This window comes from Macrobrachium rosenbergii, chromosome 1, assembly GCF_040412425.1.
Source record: "Macrobrachium rosenbergii isolate ZJJX-2024 chromosome 1, ASM4041242v1, whole genome shotgun sequence".
Classification (NCBI taxonomy): domain Eukaryota; kingdom Metazoa; phylum Arthropoda; class Malacostraca; order Decapoda; family Palaemonidae; genus Macrobrachium; species Macrobrachium rosenbergii.
In genome coordinates this window covers 12,918,513-12,935,870 of record NC_089741.1, presented here as the reverse complement: position 1 = coordinate 12,935,870, position 17,358 = coordinate 12,918,513, and the positions used below count along the sequence as shown (strand labels likewise).

Sequence of the window (17,358 nt, the reverse complement as noted above, 5' to 3'; positions counted from 1 at the left end):
CGATATATAATGCCATTTCAGTTCACAGTGTCCTATCTAGCGTAAAATTGAATTCCATTTATTTCAAATACGTCACTGATACACTGAACAGAGTTATCAGCTCCGATGAAATATTATGAATAGATTATATATATATATAACACATCACTAAGGTAAATGAATCATATTTTTTCAGCCTTTGTGTTTAATATATAAATACATATTATCTAGATATAGTTAATTATATGTCATTTTTCTAAAATGTTTTTATTCAGATAATGTTAAAAAGCTTTTATTTGCATCATATATAATCATTTCAGTTCACAGTGTCCTGTCTAAAAATTGAATTCCATTTTTTTTCAAATACTTCACGATCATTGAACAGCGTTATCCAATGAAATATTTTGTCGGGTTAAATAACATCACTAAAGGTAAATGAATCATATTTTAAATTGAAATCTATTATCTAGAACCAGTTAATTATACGTTTTCATACAAATGTTTTATTCAGATAATTAAAGCTTACTATTTGCATCATTTCATCAAAAATCAAAATCTTTTTTCTTTTAATTTTCAAAAGTGAAATTGAAATGTTTTGTCGGGTTAAATAATCAAAGCAAACGTATATATAAAATTGATATCTGTTGTTAACCGGGAATCAACGTTTTTATATAAATTGTTTATTCAGGAATTAATATATTTCATTATCTAATCAAAAAATCATACTATTTAATTCTTAATGCAATTGAGTGTTTATGTATATATATATATGTGTGTGTGTGTGTGTGTGTGTGCGTGTTAAAAAAATATTTTTTGTTTATATTTTCTTAGGGTTAAATGCGAGGAAACCGAGGTTCGTTTATTCTTAAGTTTATTATCGGTATTTGACCACCTTGTTTTATCTGAATTGGTTACCTCCCATTCCATATGAATTAAGAAGGCAATAGATACTGTTTGCTTGTTTTGCTATTCACAGGACAACAGCCATATTACAGTTGTTTGGGTGTGGCTGATGTTTATAAGGAGTTGCTACATAAAACAGGCGGAAGGAGAGAGAGCGAGAGAGAGAGAGAGGGGGGGCGAGGGGGGGCGTGAGTGAGCCACGTAAGAAGGTAAATGTGAAGATAGCTGCGCTTTCATGCTGTGTAACTTTTTACGACTTTATGTCTTTTTTATAAAGTGGGTATCCTGTTCCCCTTGTTGGCTATGAAGAAGCTGCTGTTCAACATGGAGGAGTATAAACCATCGTCGCCACCCTGGACGGAAACTACAATTGCCGACTATCTGCATTCACCAATTAATCATCGATATCAGCCAAGTAGCACCAAGGATGATGATGAGGTTGGTCATTATTGATACAGATCATCTCAATGTAAATAATGTTTTTTTGCATAAATTTACTTTGTTGACTTAGCAGTTAGTCTTAAGAAATTCCTGAGTTTTTTTCATCTTGGTTACTTCAACTGGGTGGAATACAATTATCAGCTTTTGAGTTCAACTATGTTTTATTATTTTTTTTCGCCTGTTGAGACAGCTCCTGTTACTGCACACATTGTTGCTTAGTTGTTCTTCATTTTTCGGGCTTAATTTGTGTCTTTTTATTTCCATGTATTTTTTGTTCATGTCTAATAAAGGTAACCTTTTGTACTCTCAGGAAATCTTGGTAAATAGTGGGTTGGGAACATCAGACCAAAAATCTAGGAAGAACACACCACATTAGTTCTTCTAGGAAGGAGGAAATAAAATAAAATTTATGTCCTAGTATAGTGAATTTTTCTTATCCTAACTAAATTAGCTGTTTACCTGTTGGTGTGTGTGTGTGTGTCTGTCTAACAGAATATTAAATTTACATATGGATTTTTTGTTTGAGGTTTTATATATATATATATATATATATATATATATATATATATATATATATATATATATATATATATATATATATATATATATACACGCACACTATTCAGAAGATGAGTCCTTTTCGTAGGGAACAAACCTACAGAGGACATTGACTTGTTCAATCTTCCAAAGAATATGGTGTTCATTTGAAAGAAGTAACAGAAGGTAATGGGAAATACAGAAAGTGGTGATCAACTATTAAAAAAAAAAACACAGATAATTCAAGAAATTAATAAATGAATAAATGAAAATGTAAGTAAATTACTATAATAAAAGGAGAATTGTATTTGAGTAGTAATGCTTTGCATTTTCACTTGAACTTTTAAAGTTCCAATTGCACGACAGCCTCAGGAAAGCTGTTTCCCCAGTCCAATGGTGTGAAGAATAAAGAACCTCTGGGACTGAGAAGTTCGACAACGAGGCACATTTACTACAAATTGGTATTGCTGTTCAGCGAATCTGGTTGCTCTCGGCAGGAAATGGGGATTAAATATCAGTTATGAATGTGGAAATCTCTGTTAAAATACAGTTTATGAAAAGTTGAAAAACAAGAGACCATCCGTCGATGGTCCAAGTCATAACTGCTAATAATAGGAAACAGAAAAATACCGCCGCGAACAACTCTATCTGAATTATTATTATTATTATTATTATTATTATTATTATTATTATTATTATTATTATTATTATTATTATTATTATTATTATTATTATTATTATTTTAGTTGATAAAACCTATTCACACTGAACAAGAACACAGGAGCCATTGACTTAAAATTCAAGCTTCCAAAGAATGACAGTTCCAACCTCCCACTGCATACCCCACACTGCAGCCAGTGATTTTTCATCTCCTGGGGGAGACGCCAACCTGGGACATCTGGGCGGCATGCCACGACACTAACCACTATACCAGCAAACCAGCTAAAGAGACAAATCTCTGACAGAGGCAGACATGCACACCTGAGAACAGTAGACTGGTACATGAGTTAGAGCAGAAGAGACTCTTTAGCCTTGGCAGGTAACTCTTTTAGGAGGACACTCCGAAATCAAACTAGTGGGTAGAAGGGAATCTTTAGCCTTGGTAGGCAACCCTTCTAAGAGAAGGTTACTCTGAATTCACACCTTGTTCTCCAACCTTGAACTGTGCCGTAGCCATTGTACCGTGGCCTTCCATGGTGTTGGGTTTTAGTTCCCTTATCTGAGGGTACAATCAGACATTTATCCTCTTTTTCATTCACTTTCCTGCGTGTAGGACAGGCTGATGAGAAGGCAAAAGATGATTGGTTGGCTATCAGGAAAGTGCCTTCGTCTTTACCTAATATTTTCCTACTGAGCATTTTATTTCTAAATCCATCCTGACTGTCCTCCCTTAGTTGTTTTTGGCAAACCCGGAAGATTTCATTTGCCTTACAAGGTGTGCCGGCCCCACCTTCCTGACTAGTTGCTTCCGCCACTTTTTTAATGACATAAGAACATGTTTATTTACTCTTTCAACAGAATTTTTGTAAATAATGTAAATGTTGTCGTTGATGGTGTTGTTGTTTACTGTTCTGTTGATTTTTACAATGTTACTGTTGTTATGAGTCTGTTTATTAGTTTTGATACTGATTTTATGTTGTTAATTTTAATTCTTTTGGGATGCTTTGAAATGAACCCTGTGCATGTTATCCATTACAGCAAAGTACTTCACTTAAATATTCGGGGCTTAAGGTCAAATTTTCTTGATCTCCAGAGTTGTGCTCATAACTACGATTTGATGTTTTTATCTGAGATGCTTGTAAGTAGTAGCAAGTTAAAGGTTGATTTTTTAATCCTGCTGTTTGATGGCACTGACTTTATTTATCGTCATAACATCCCACATGCACGAGGTATGGCTGTATATACTAATTCCGGAAAACCTATTTATTGTCAGAAAAATTTGTAGTGCAGTTGCCATGAAGTTCTTTGTTTTAAAATTTTCACGAAGTTCTACAATGTTTACGTATTTGCTGTTCACCACAATTCAAATATCGACAAATCTATAAATGACTGTCTTTTGGAAAGGATCAGTATGGCTGAGTCACAGGATTCAAAAGCTTCATATGTTATTTGTGGAGACTGTAATGCAAGGCAGAGTGGCTAAATTCAAATTCCACAGATCAACATGGCTGGTCTGCTCTCGAGTTCTGTGTATCCTCTGAACTTGTCCAGCTAATTCAGGAAACCACACATTTCTGGTAATCGAATAAGCCTTATATTCACATTTGTTCCAGCTATTGTTGAGTACAAGGTCTGTGTATAGGAACTTCTGATCATTGTGCCATTGAGATGGACATTTCTGTCAATCAGTATATTCCTAATGCCACCGTTAGAAAAACGGCCTGGCTAAAATCCGGAGCCAACTGGGATTGCATTATTGAAGCTTGTCAGGTACTTAATATTTCAGATGCTATATTAGATCCTGATTCCAAGAAGAAGTTAAACGAAATGCTGATGGCTATTTTAATAATATATGTCCCTAGAAAGGTCATCAAATTTAGACAAAGGACCAGTCATGGTTTGATGATACATGTAGATGAGCTTACCCTGGAAAAGAGATCAAATTCAATGCATAGAGATGAAATCATTCAAATGAAAATGACACTATTTTTGTTGAGTCTCACCATGCTGCAAATAGAACTTACCATACAGCCGAGGAAAACTGCAATAATTCCTTGAAAAGGAAACTTGGAGGAATTACTCATCCTCATCTTTGATGGACCAAATTTTGGGTCAGGCTAGTCTTCCATTCCACCACTACTAACAGATGATGGTAGATTAGTTACTGCCTCTAAGGAAAAGGCTGAACTGCTTCATCAAGCTTTTGAGGCTAAACATTAAGCTGAGAATTTCCCTCTCGCTGATACTTGTCATCCTGAACCTAATCTTGCAAAATAGCTAGGGTGGAGAAGATCCTGATGCTTTCTTCCCTTTGTTTTCTTTAAAAAGTTTCCAGTTTGTTGTCTCCCAAGATTACTACATTCTCTAGATTTTCATGTCGACATAGTATCTTTGCAGATGAGCGCAAGCTTAGTAATACAGGTGCCTGTTCCAAAGAGTGGCATAGCTGTAGACTGCAGAAACTACAAGCCAATCTCTATTCTCCCTGTGCTCTCCAAAGATGCTGAAAAACTTATTTTTAAGCCACTATATAAGTATGTGGAATGTAAAAGATTGTTAGTTGATAGTCAACATGCATATAGTAAACAGTTAGATACCTGCGATGCTCTTTTAGACTTGACAGGACATTTGCAAGGGAACCTTGATAAGGGTTTTGAATGCAGAGTAATTCAAATACATTTCAGTGCTGCTTTGTATTTAGTAAATCACAAGGCACTTATTTATAAACTTCAGAATCTCAGAGTGGGTGGACATGTTTTAGGATTGCTTCAAGATTTCCTTACAAGTAGGCAGCAGTGAGTTGCTGTGGATGGGATCTTTGGTGAACCAAGACCTATTTTGTCTGGAGTCCACAGGGTAGTGTTCTTGGTCCACTGTTGTTTTTAGTGTATACGAGTGATATGGTTGTTGGCCTGGAAAACAAGTTTGTTCAGTATGCCGATGATGCGACACTTTTGGGTGCAATTGTGAGAGTGAGGTGTAAGGGAAAGCGTAGGTCAGGTCACAACTGACTTATTCATCTAAAATTCACACAAGTCAAACACCTTTGCGGACCGTAACATAGTCCCAACCCTGGACAGGTAAGGAAAAAGGGACTAGGCTTAGGCCTCTGTGTTTCTTCACAGAGGCAAACACAATTATGTTAGCACAAAACATAAGGTTGTGAAATCTATGTGCATAGCTAAATGAATGGTGTTTTGGTGTATAAATGGGTACAATATCAAAGGGGTAACAATAAGAACATTGGAAATATTTGCAAACAACACTGTCTCAGGATTTTTTTTTTCTGACCTCATGTCAACCAGGTGGTGCTCCCTCTGAGATTTGGTGTGATTCATCGGTAGGAAGGCAGCGTGGTTGAATGTGTGCACCTACAGTACTCCCCCCGAGGAGAAAGCCTGCGTTTCTTGGCTGGTGTCTGGTATATACACTGTAAAAAGTTCAAGGTATAGAAAGGGTATAACGTTTGAGCTAAGGTTTAAACATAAGTTAAAATGCCCTAATGGTCAGAAATACCCCAATCTAACGGTAGGCGGGTATTTATAATGAATATTATACCCTTTTTAGATTTGGTCTCAAAATAGGCTTCGGGAAGTATATCTGATTATGTCATGAAATGAACTTTTACTTTTTATCAAATAATCATATTGTTACACTGATAATGTAATGCAACAAAAAAAGTTACTAATAATATGTTAGTTTTGAGTTATTGATAATTTTGTAGCGAATTCGGTATCCTACAAATGCAGTACTTGGCAATTATATTGCTGCCAAGACTCACTTAATTGCACAATCGCAGTTATATTACATACATCCACACACATACTATATATATATATATTGTGTGTATATATATATATATATATATATATATATATATATATATATATATATATATATATATATATATATATATATATATATATATATATATATTATATATAAACTATATTTATATTGTATATAAACTATATTTATACATACACACACACACACACACACACACACACATATATATATATATATATATATATATATATATATATATATATATATATATATTATATATATATATTACATAGACATACACATATAGCAGCGAGTATATTTGTTGTCTGTTGCACCGCTACTCTTGTCACAGCAGACACAGCCCAAGTTCACAACACTTCGTCACTGAGTGGTGTTAGGTGTGTGCGTGGTGAGGGGTGTACAGCTATTGAGCAATATTTTGAAGTGCTAGAGAATTCTGAGAACATTTTCTCGGTGAAACTTGATAAGTGTTGATTTCAACATATACAGGAACTAACTTTCCCAAGTGAAATATTATAAAAAGCTTGAATTCCCCTAAATTCTCCAGAGAGACATCATCGCCAAGGTATCCCAGACAGTGTGGCGCCAATATTTCAAATCGTATTGCACAAAAAAGTTCACCGGTTGCCACACCGTCTTCTGTCTCGTATACATGGAGTCTGCAGATCTTCCCCTCGCACCCGCCTTCATCACTACTATATACTTTTGATTTTCAAGTGCGATGAAAATAATGAATTGATAAACCAAACTTTTAAAATCATTGACCTTATGATATTATATACTGTAAGCTATAACTACATCTAAGGGTGTAATGGATTACTATATTAATTATATAATTAATATACACAGGTACATATATCGTACAGAATACCCTACAAAAGGGTATTCTTTACCTACGATACACCCCTATGTAAGGGTATCACAAGTATATGTTATACCCTTGATATGGGTATATTGTAATGGGTATATTATAGTTCTTATATACCCCGATAGGGTATGATATTTTAACCACTAGAAATACCCTTTTTCTATCCCTGTTATACCCTTAAGTTTTTTAGAGTGTAGGCTGGTTTTAACCAGTTGATCAAGACCCATGTCATTCTTCCTTCAACCATCTGGAACTTTTTCGGTCGCCATTGAAGGATTCTGTGTGGGCCGGAGTACGCTGGCTAGAGGGGCGTGTTTGTGTGCGTTTACTCTGATGAACACATACTTTACATTCATTAAGTCTGCAAGGACGAACACTTTTCTGTCTGCTTGGTACATCGTTTTTGCTGGTAACAATTTCTCTATTGCTTTTCTCATTTCGGATGTCGTTGTTGGGCTTTTGTTGTTCGGGAATGCGTCTGCTGGTAACATCAACACTTGGCCATAGAGGAATTCAGCTGGGGACACATTGAAAACTTCGTATGGTGTTGTTCTTAATCCCAGCAGGACCCACGGCAGTTCTTTCCTTCAACTGCCTCTTTGTCTTCTGGCAGTTAGAGAGGTTTTTAAATGATCTATGTAGCCTCTCAATTATTTTGCTGGCTTCGTTGTTGTAGGTTATTTTGGTTCCCAAACTATCGGCAGGGGCGTTCCACTGGGCGGAGGTGAAGTTCGCACCTCTGTCGCTGGTGATGATCTGGGCAACGCCATGCCTACTGACCCAGTGAATAAGAACTTTAATGCAGCTTTCCGTCGTTTCTTGCCAGGTGGGGACTGCTTCTGGCCACCTTGTATTCCTATCTATTATCATGTATAGAAATTTGCACCCCTCTAATGAGTGTAGGGGGCTACTATGTTAATGTGAATGTGCTATCATTCTGGCGGTGGATCGGCCTGAAGGTGGGATAGGTTGTGGGCGAGGCTGAAAGCTTTCTTCCTTAAACCCTCTGGCAAGTAAAGGTGCGGACACCCCATACTTGTCTAGCAGGTGATAGTCACTGTTTCTTCGTTTGATCGACAGGTCACTTCATTTGAGAGAGGGACTTATCCGTCGCAGTTGTTGCAGTCCCTCGTCTTCCTTCTGCACTCCTGCTATCTCGGGATATGGGATCCCAAGCTGGATTATGTTGGCACAGCTTCTGGAAAGGGCGTCTGCCACAGTATTTGACGAGCCCTTCAGGTGCTTGATTGTGCAAGAGTACTCTGCTATCATTGACAGGTGCCTTTGTTGACGATCTGACCACGTGGCTGCTGCTTTCGGGAAGGTGTGGGCGAGGGGTTGATGGTCTGTCTGTATCACGAATTCCTGTCCCTCGAGCGTGTGGTGGAAGTGTCGGACTGCTTTGTAGAATGCTAGGAGTTCTCTGTCGAACGCTGAGTATTTCTGCTCTGTCATTGTTAACTTTTTGCTGTAGAAAGCTAATGGGCGGTGACCATCCTCAGTCTCCTGCCCATCGTCATGCTGCTTCCATCGGTTGTCAACATGAGAGATCTGTTGGGTAAAGGAAAAATTAATGTTGTTGCACTTGTTATTGCATCACGTGCTAACCTAAATGCATTGTCTTGTTCACTTGTCCATATTAATTGTTTTTTTTTCCTTTCAGACCATGATATATGGGACTCATGATCTTAGGTAAGTTGGGAATGAATCAGTGGTAGTAGTTTATGAGTCCCGAGAACTATTCTGCCACTTTTACTTTTGTCAGTTTGGGGAACTCTGTTATTGCTTTTATTTTTCCAGGCAGTGGTTTTATGCTGTCTCGGCTCATTTTGTGTCCTAAAAAATTTACTGTTCTCTTTCCCCATTCGCACTTGTCTTCTCTTACTACTAACCCATTTTCTTTTAGTCTTTTTAACACTTTTCTCATGTGTTTGATATGCTACTTTAGGTTTGGGCTGATTATTAGTATATCGTCCACATATACTACACAGAACAGAAGGTCCCAGAATATCTCATTCCCAGAATATCTCATCCATCGATCGTTGGAATGTTGCCCCTGAGTTGCTGAGGCCGAACCAGCTGCAATTGAATGTGTAGATGCTGAAGGGGATGATGATTGCTGTCTTTTCAACATCTTCTTTTGCTACTAGTACTTGAAAATAACCTTTCAGCAGGTCAATCTTGGTGATTATTCTTGCTCCACTCATTTCATCCGTTATGTCCTCTATATAAGGTAGCAGGTATCTGTCCAGCTTCGTCTTGACGTTCAACCATCGGTAATATCTGCAGGAGAGCCACGTTCCATCTGCTTTTGGTACCATATGCAGCAGCCATGCCCACAGACAAGGTCCTTTGTGACATATTCCGGCTTCTTCCATTTACTTGAAAGCTTTCTTTGCACAGGAAAGTTTTTCTGGTGCCAGTCTCTGAATTTTAAGTGTATTGGGGAACCTTCAATTTGGATGTGATGCTTTATTTTGTACTTTGCTGGTTTAGTGAGGTCATGGTTGAGGTTGTCCTTGAAAATGTCATCGTATTCCCACCTCTGGTGGGGTCTCTATTGTGACCGGGCAAACTTTCTGCTTTTTGTTCGAAGTCTTTGTATGTTTGCTGAGTTGTTGAGGAGATGAATTCTTTGTGAATCTTGTGACTAGTTCCTTTCTCGCTACATCAGCTAGGAGGTTATGCATTGTCAGGAAGTCTGCTCCCAACAACGCCACTGTTACGTCTGCCATTATTAAGGATCAGTCATAGTCTTTTTGGTTGAATTTGACTTTCATCTCCCACCTTCTGTACATGCTTAATGGCTTTTGCTGGCGGTAAAGACCTGCAGATTGGGAGGTGGGGTGGGGTTCGGTCATTCTGCTGGTCTTGCTGGGGTAAAAGACCTGCAAGCTTCGGTATCCATCAAGAATTATGTGTCGGTTCTTTCATCTCTAATGCAGAAGCATGTCTCTGTCTGTCTCTTTTACCTGGAAGAAAGACAGTGGCGGGCAAGAGTGATTTCTCTCATGAGGCAACTCGTCTGCCCCCCGCTGACATTAGTATGGTTGGGTCGCTTGTGCGACCCTACTGGGTGCTTTTTGAGAATATGCAGCCTATGTCGCACTTTCTTGCTTTCACTCTGAATCTCCAATGGAAGAAACAGACTCCTTCCACAGGTTTTTGTCTCCTTTGTGGTTGCTTTCCTTTGAGGAAACTCTTCTTGAAGACCAGGGCAGCTGGTTCATCGCCATTGCTGCTTCCTTCACTGTTGGATGTACGTTCAACATGACATGCTGCCAATGCTGGCTGTGCAAGGTCTGCTGCTTTCTGAGCATGGTGGAGGCTTTTGGCATCCAGGCTACTGTCTCGGGGGAGGGGGTGGGGGGTGGCGGGCGGGGGAAGCGGTAATTTGGTGAGGAGTACTTCCCTCACCAGATCCAAGGAGGACTTTCCTATTAGTGTCCCTGCGTGGTTCAGGAACTTCTTTGCTCTCTGGGCTGGTAGCATGCTGAAGGATGACTTCAGCTGACCCTTCAGAATGTTGTATGTTACTGGGGGTCCTAGCTCCTAGAGTCATGCTGCTATTTGTTCAAATACGTTGTCCAGCAGGAGTTCAAGGACTGCAACTGCTTTCCATACTGAGGAGGTGATCTTCTTTGTACGGAAAATTGTTTCTACCCTAAAAAACCATGCTTCTGGGTGGTGGGCCGTGAAGGGTGGCAGTCGGATGGAGGCAACTGCTAGGTACTTGCTGGTGGCGTGGGGTTCATTGGCATGATCGGTCATCTCTGCATTGGCCTCCTCGGTTCACTCCAGGGTTACCAGTGTGAGACTGAGGTGTAAGCGAAAGCATAGGTTAGGTTACAACTGATTTATTCATCTAAAATTCACACAAGTCAAACACCCTTGAGGGCCGTAATGTAGTCCCCACATTTGGCAGGTAAGGAAAATGGGATTAAGCAAAGGCCTCTGTGTTTCTTCACAGAGGCAAACATACAATTATATTAGCATAAAATATAAGGTTATGAAATCTATGCACATAACTAAATGAAAGGTGTTTTGGGGTATAAACTGATGCAATATCAAAGACGTGACTATAACAACGTTGGAAATATTTGCCGACAACATCGTCTTGCGACTTTGGTTTTCTTCCAACCTTGTGTCAACTGAGTGGCGCTCTCTCTGAGATCCAGTGTGATTCATCAGCAGGTAGGCTGCGTGGTTGAATATGCGTGCCTTCACAGTAAAGTCTCTGCTTATGAGAAATGAAGCTGCCCTCGGCCTCAATCGGGACAGGGACCGGATCAGGGAGTGGCGTACTCGGTGGGGTATGAGGCTGAACTCCAGCAAAATGAAAACACTGTTGATTAGCAGGTCTCATACAGATTTCCAACCCCATCCTCCCCTTCAGGTGGATGGAACTTTGCTGAATGAGTCTGAAGCTTTAACTTTTCTAGGTGTAACTTTTGACTCACATCTAACTTTTGAGAAACATCAAATGAAAGTTTCAGCAAATGCCGCACAAAAATTAGATATTGTTCATAAGGCCTCTATATTTATAACAGTGATAAAATCAGTGCTACCTGTATTAGGTCATTTGTACTTACTTTACTAGAATACTGTTCTCCGGTGTGGATGTCTTCTTCTCCCAGAGATTTATCTCTTTTAGATAGAGTGATTCGTGGTGGTATGTTTCTGTTTCCTAATACTAGCAGTTGTGACTTGGCCCATCGATGGATGGTCTCTTGTTTGTCACTTTTTCATAAGTTGTATTTCAACAGAGATCTTTCACATTCACAATTGATGCATGATCCCCTTTTCCTGCCGAGAACAACCAGATTCGCTGAACAGTAGCACCAATATGCAGTAAATGTTCCTCGCTGTCGAACTTCTAAGTTTCAAAGGACCTTTATTCCTCACACCGTTGGACTGTGGCACAGCCTCCCAGAGGATGTCGTGCAAATGGAACTTCAGAAGTTCAAGCAAAGATGCAATGCATTACTACCTTTATACTATTCTCCTAGCATTTTAATATATTTATATCTGTTTATTAATTTATTAATTCATTTTTTTCTTTCTTTTTTAGTAAGTGGGATCTCTTCCTTCTCTATTTCCCTTCACCTTCTCTTATTTCTTCCTGATGAACACCATATTCTTTTGAAGCTTGAATTTCATGTCAATGGTCCCTGTGGGCTTGTTCCATATGAATAGGTTTTAGCTTTATTTTAATAATATAATAATGAGCTTTCCAGTTACCCTCTACCTCATGTCGTAATCAATCATCGTATCAGTCTAATACAGACATTAGGAAGGCTTAAGCTTTCACAGAAGCTTCATCTATGAAGCGATATTTTCTGAGGCCAGAGGTGTTAAGCGAGGCCTTAATGTTACTCTGATGCCCTTGCGTCATTCCCATAGTTTTTTTTTTTTTTTTTGTATCTTTATTTACCGAATGGCTTCTCTTGTTTGCTAATTTCATTGGAACTTTGTATAAATTTAGTCAGCTCTTCACTTTTTTTTTTTTTTACTTCGTTTACTCCATATGAGTATATGCACTGGTTTAACAGTTATAACATTATTTGTAGAGGTTTATACAGCTATTATTCACGGCAGTATTTTGTAGTTTACAGCATAATACTCGCATTGAGAAATATCGGTTTTACTCATGTCACGATTTATATCAGTAACTAAATATTCTGGTAATAAGTGTGAATTCGTTTTCTGTGGGTCGAAAACTGCATACTTATTTGAACAAAATCAATACAAGAAATGCAGTAGGCTAACTTCATGGCCAGAATAATGATCTAATATTATTATATATATATATATATATATATATATATATATATATATATATATATATATATATATATATATATATATATATATATATATATATATATATATATATATATATAAATATATATATATATATATATATATATATATAAATACTGTCTGCACCAGAAATTAAGATTTTCCCCCTCAACATAAGAATTGTTTCCATGTAAAGTAAAAAAGTCTTAATTTTTCCAAACCTGTCCTAAGTATTCGAGGAAGAACCAAGACAGTAGGAATGAAAGTTTTAGATTCTTTTAACACTAGCTCAGATACCTAACGAAGTGGAAACTAATACTAGTAATTTTCTCCTTTTATTTAACTCTTGTCTTTAACAATTTTCTTACTAAGATTAAACAAGTTTATTACGTACCTTACTGAAGCTTTATATGCAAAAGGTCGTAGGTCTGAAAGAGAGAGAGAGAGAGAGAGAGAGAGAGAGAGAGAGAGAGAGAGATATGCCAGGTGCAGTGTTATTAATGACCTCTTTGTTTAAGCTTGACATTTTGTAGGCAGTGGTTTTGTCTTCGATTGCCAAGATATATGAACACTGACTGGGTAGGCTAATGACTCAAAGTTATTCGTAATGAATTTTTCTGGATACTTAGCGCCTAAGGCAGTAAATCTTTGTGGATGAATGCAAGGGCATAACTCATTTTTTCTGAAACTGCTTCAGCTAACTGGAACACTCTTCCAAGCAGGCTCCAATTTCATTTGGAAATGCTACCGGATTCTCATCTTCGCTAACAGATTCTTTTTCCCGCACTGTCGTGTTTATCTGTTTACAGGATTGCTGAAAAATTAGGCAGATGGTTGTCCCTCTACGAAGTCAGGCCGTAAATCAAACATCAGACCGCCAGAGTTCACTGCAGATCTTATTTCTTGTTTATTAATTGGTTGTTAAATTTTTTGTAAAACTTTCTCGCTAAATTGAGGAACATTTTTTTTAAGGGAGGGGAAAAGTCAATTAACAGTTATATCCCATCACACGATAATGCTCATTCTCTTCGTTTTCTGCATAATATTAAGAACAAAACAAGCAAAACGTGATCTGAAGTCTTAGTAATGTCAGGGCCGACGGAAAAAAATAAGTACAGGAGGAGATTCAGCCAAAACGATAAACCCATCTCTTGAAAGGTAATTCTTTTACGCGCTTTTAGTAAAATGAGGAGAAATGATAAGCATGACTGAGCTGCTTTCCTAACTGATGTCTTCAAGAGAATCCTGTCAGTTGGTATAGCTGCTTTCTGATGACCCAAATGGATAATATTATGTAAAAGCGTAAGCCACGTCTGTTGACTTCTCCCTATTTTATTCAAAGTATAACTCAATTTCTAGGAATTCTTGGCACCCTTATCTTTTATAGGTGGGATATGTTATCACCTATTCGAGTGATAACATATCACCCTTACCCATTCCTTCTACCTTGATTTAAAGTGAGGCAATGTGAGGAATTGTGGGTGACTGTTCGGTAGGTTTCATTTAATGTAACGTTATTTTTGTATTTTGCATTCCTCGTGGAATGTGTTTAGCATGTAATGCATTCTATCCCGTTAGTTACTTGGAAAGTAGGAATGTATGGTGATAAATCTCTTGCCGAAAAACACTTGGCATACTATAATAATGATAATTGCTGTTTCAATGGCTATTTGCTCGTAGAGCGTCTTCTCTGCTCTTCTTTTTATATACTCCTCGTCTGCAGGTAGATGGCATAATAAATTTCCAGAGGACAAGGACAGATATCATGATTTCGTTGTTTGTTTTATCTTGTGTTTCGACGCGCAAAGACATTAATCCATCCTTCCTGCTACAAAGACTTGCTACCTTTCTGTTTCATTCATTCTCTCCGTCGATGACTGCCTGCGTGCGCGGTCGAAACGTAAGAGTAAATAAACAACAAAAACAGAGTACCTTTCCATGCCCTTTGGAAATTTATTATAACTTCTACCTGCAGATGAGAAGAATACAACTAGAAGAATAGAGAAGACTCTTCATGAGCTAAATGCCGTTTTTGTTAGGAGATTTCATACCAGAAACAATAGGGCGTAGTAGGCAGCCATCCTTGTGTATTTTGGGGCTCCCATATATGTATGCAAGTTCAGGTAGTTTACTTGAGAATAATTTATTGCATAGCGTGTCCTTCCCATTACATAGTTTACTGATTATTTTCTTCACATTCTGGTTGAAGGTATTCTGAAGCTTTTGGACTGCGGGAGGATTCTCTATTTTAGCGTAGGTAGTTTCATCATCTAGTAGCCTGTACATTTTATCCCTATATTCTGAACTATTCATGATAACAATGCTACTCCCTTTGTCAGCTTTCATAATTCTAATATCTTTGTAACTTTTTAATCTGCAGAGATTAAAAATACACAAGGATGGCTGCCCACTACGCCCTATTGTTTCTAGTATGAAATTTCCTAACAAAAACCTAGCTGTGTGGTTAGCTGGAGAACTAGGAATATACTTAGGTAAATTTTCAGAATCACATGTTAAACATTCAGTAGATTTCATAGAGAAAGTTAAGAACAAGAATATAAAGGGACATATGGTTAGTTTTGATGTAGTAGCTTTATTTACCAATGTCCCCTTAGATAAAGTTTTAGAATTTTTACAAACTAAGCATAATAAGGGCATTTTCAATCCAAACATAGAAATAAATGTCTTCCTGGAGTTGATCAAATTATGTGTTAGCGATACTTATTTTACGTTTGAGGGACAAGTATACAAACAGAAATATGGAGTAGCTATGGGTTCCTCATTGTCACCAATACTTGCTAATATATGGAATATTTTTAAACTAATCTAGTTCCTAATATTAATGTCCCTAACTTGAAATTGAAAGGTTGGTGGAGATATGTGGATGATATTTTTGCCATTCTGCAGGGTGATGAAAGTGAAATAGAAACTTTTCTAGACGAACTCAATAGTTTTGATAACAATATCCAATTCACTCTAGAAAAAAGTAACGATAATCAACTGCCCTGTTTAGACATCTTGATAGAAAGGAAAGACATAGGATATGAATTCAGCACATATAGAAAGCCCACACAAACAAACTCGTATATTCATTTCTTCTCTTTTCATAGTCATGATATAAAAATGGGGGTTCTAACAGGTTTATTTCTTAGGGCAATGAGAACGTGTTACCCTTGTAAGATAGATAAAGAAATAAATTACATTGATAAAAGCTTTGATACATTAGCATACCAGGAATGGTTCAGAAAAAGGGCACTCAACAAAGCTAGGAAGAGTTTTTACAGGGAAAATGCAGAGAGTACATGGAATACAGAAAACAAGAAAATAGTTTCCCTCCCTTATATGCCTAAAATGAAACAAATTACATAAAAAATGAAAGAAATTAAATATAAATTTGTGTATACCTTTGACAACACCGTAAAAAACAAAGTATGTAAAAATAAATTGGAAGGAGAAGATAGTAATGCAGATGATGTAGGGGGAGTATACATAATTAATTGTAACAATTGTGGAGACAAATATGTGGGTGAAGCAGATAGGGGAATAAGGACTAGAATCCAAGAACACAGGAGGGCAGTACAACTCAATTCACAGAGGAGTGCTATAGCTAGGCATTGTTGGGAAAAGGACCATAGGATGGATTTTAAAAACAGTAGACTTATATACAAAAGTAATAACATCAGTCATAGGAGGGTAGTGGAAGGGGCACTCATCAGACAGATTAAAGTGATAGAAGGAAACAAAGGATTTACCTGAGAAGATCCCATAAGCCGATCTTTAATATTAAAAGAAGCTAAGATCGACCCTTCGACCTCGAGGTTAGGTGTCCTGCCCAACAGACCGATGGTGACTACTCACATACCACAAGGATTAATACCACTGACCATCAGATCAGGATATCAGACAGACAGGAGGAGATTAACAACTCTCAAGAGAATGGAAACCAGGACAGCCATCATATAAATGGCAGCACAGGAAGAAGAAGTTCCAGAAGATTGCTGGGCCTTGAACCAGCCTGACTACCTCATCTCTTGAAAAAGGGTCACAGTTAGGACCTGAAAGTACTCGAGATCAAAGTAATATGTAAATATTTACCAGTAAACAAGTTATACACAAGAATCTTGTGGGTTTCTCTTTCCATCTTCAGAAGAAAACTGAAAGAAGTTTTTGTTTGGTTTAATAATAATAATAATAATAATAATAATAATAATAATAATAATAATAATAATAATAATAATAATAATAATAATAATAATACTCATTGCATTTGTTTCACAAGTATAGAGATGTTTAGTCTGGAGGTTTCGTGTGTGTAACAGGAGAAAGGTGAATTATAACTTCTCTTAGTAGACCTGAAG

At 37.4% G+C, this 17,358-nt stretch overlaps 1 protein-coding gene across 1 annotated transcript in view; it reads left to right on the top strand.

Annotated features, from left to right (window-relative positions):
• Window positions 1-17,358, top strand: part of LOC136839516 (putative mediator of RNA polymerase II transcription subunit 24) — a 501,924-nt gene that overhangs the window by 450,318 nt on the left and 34,248 nt on the right. The window lies entirely within an intron of this gene.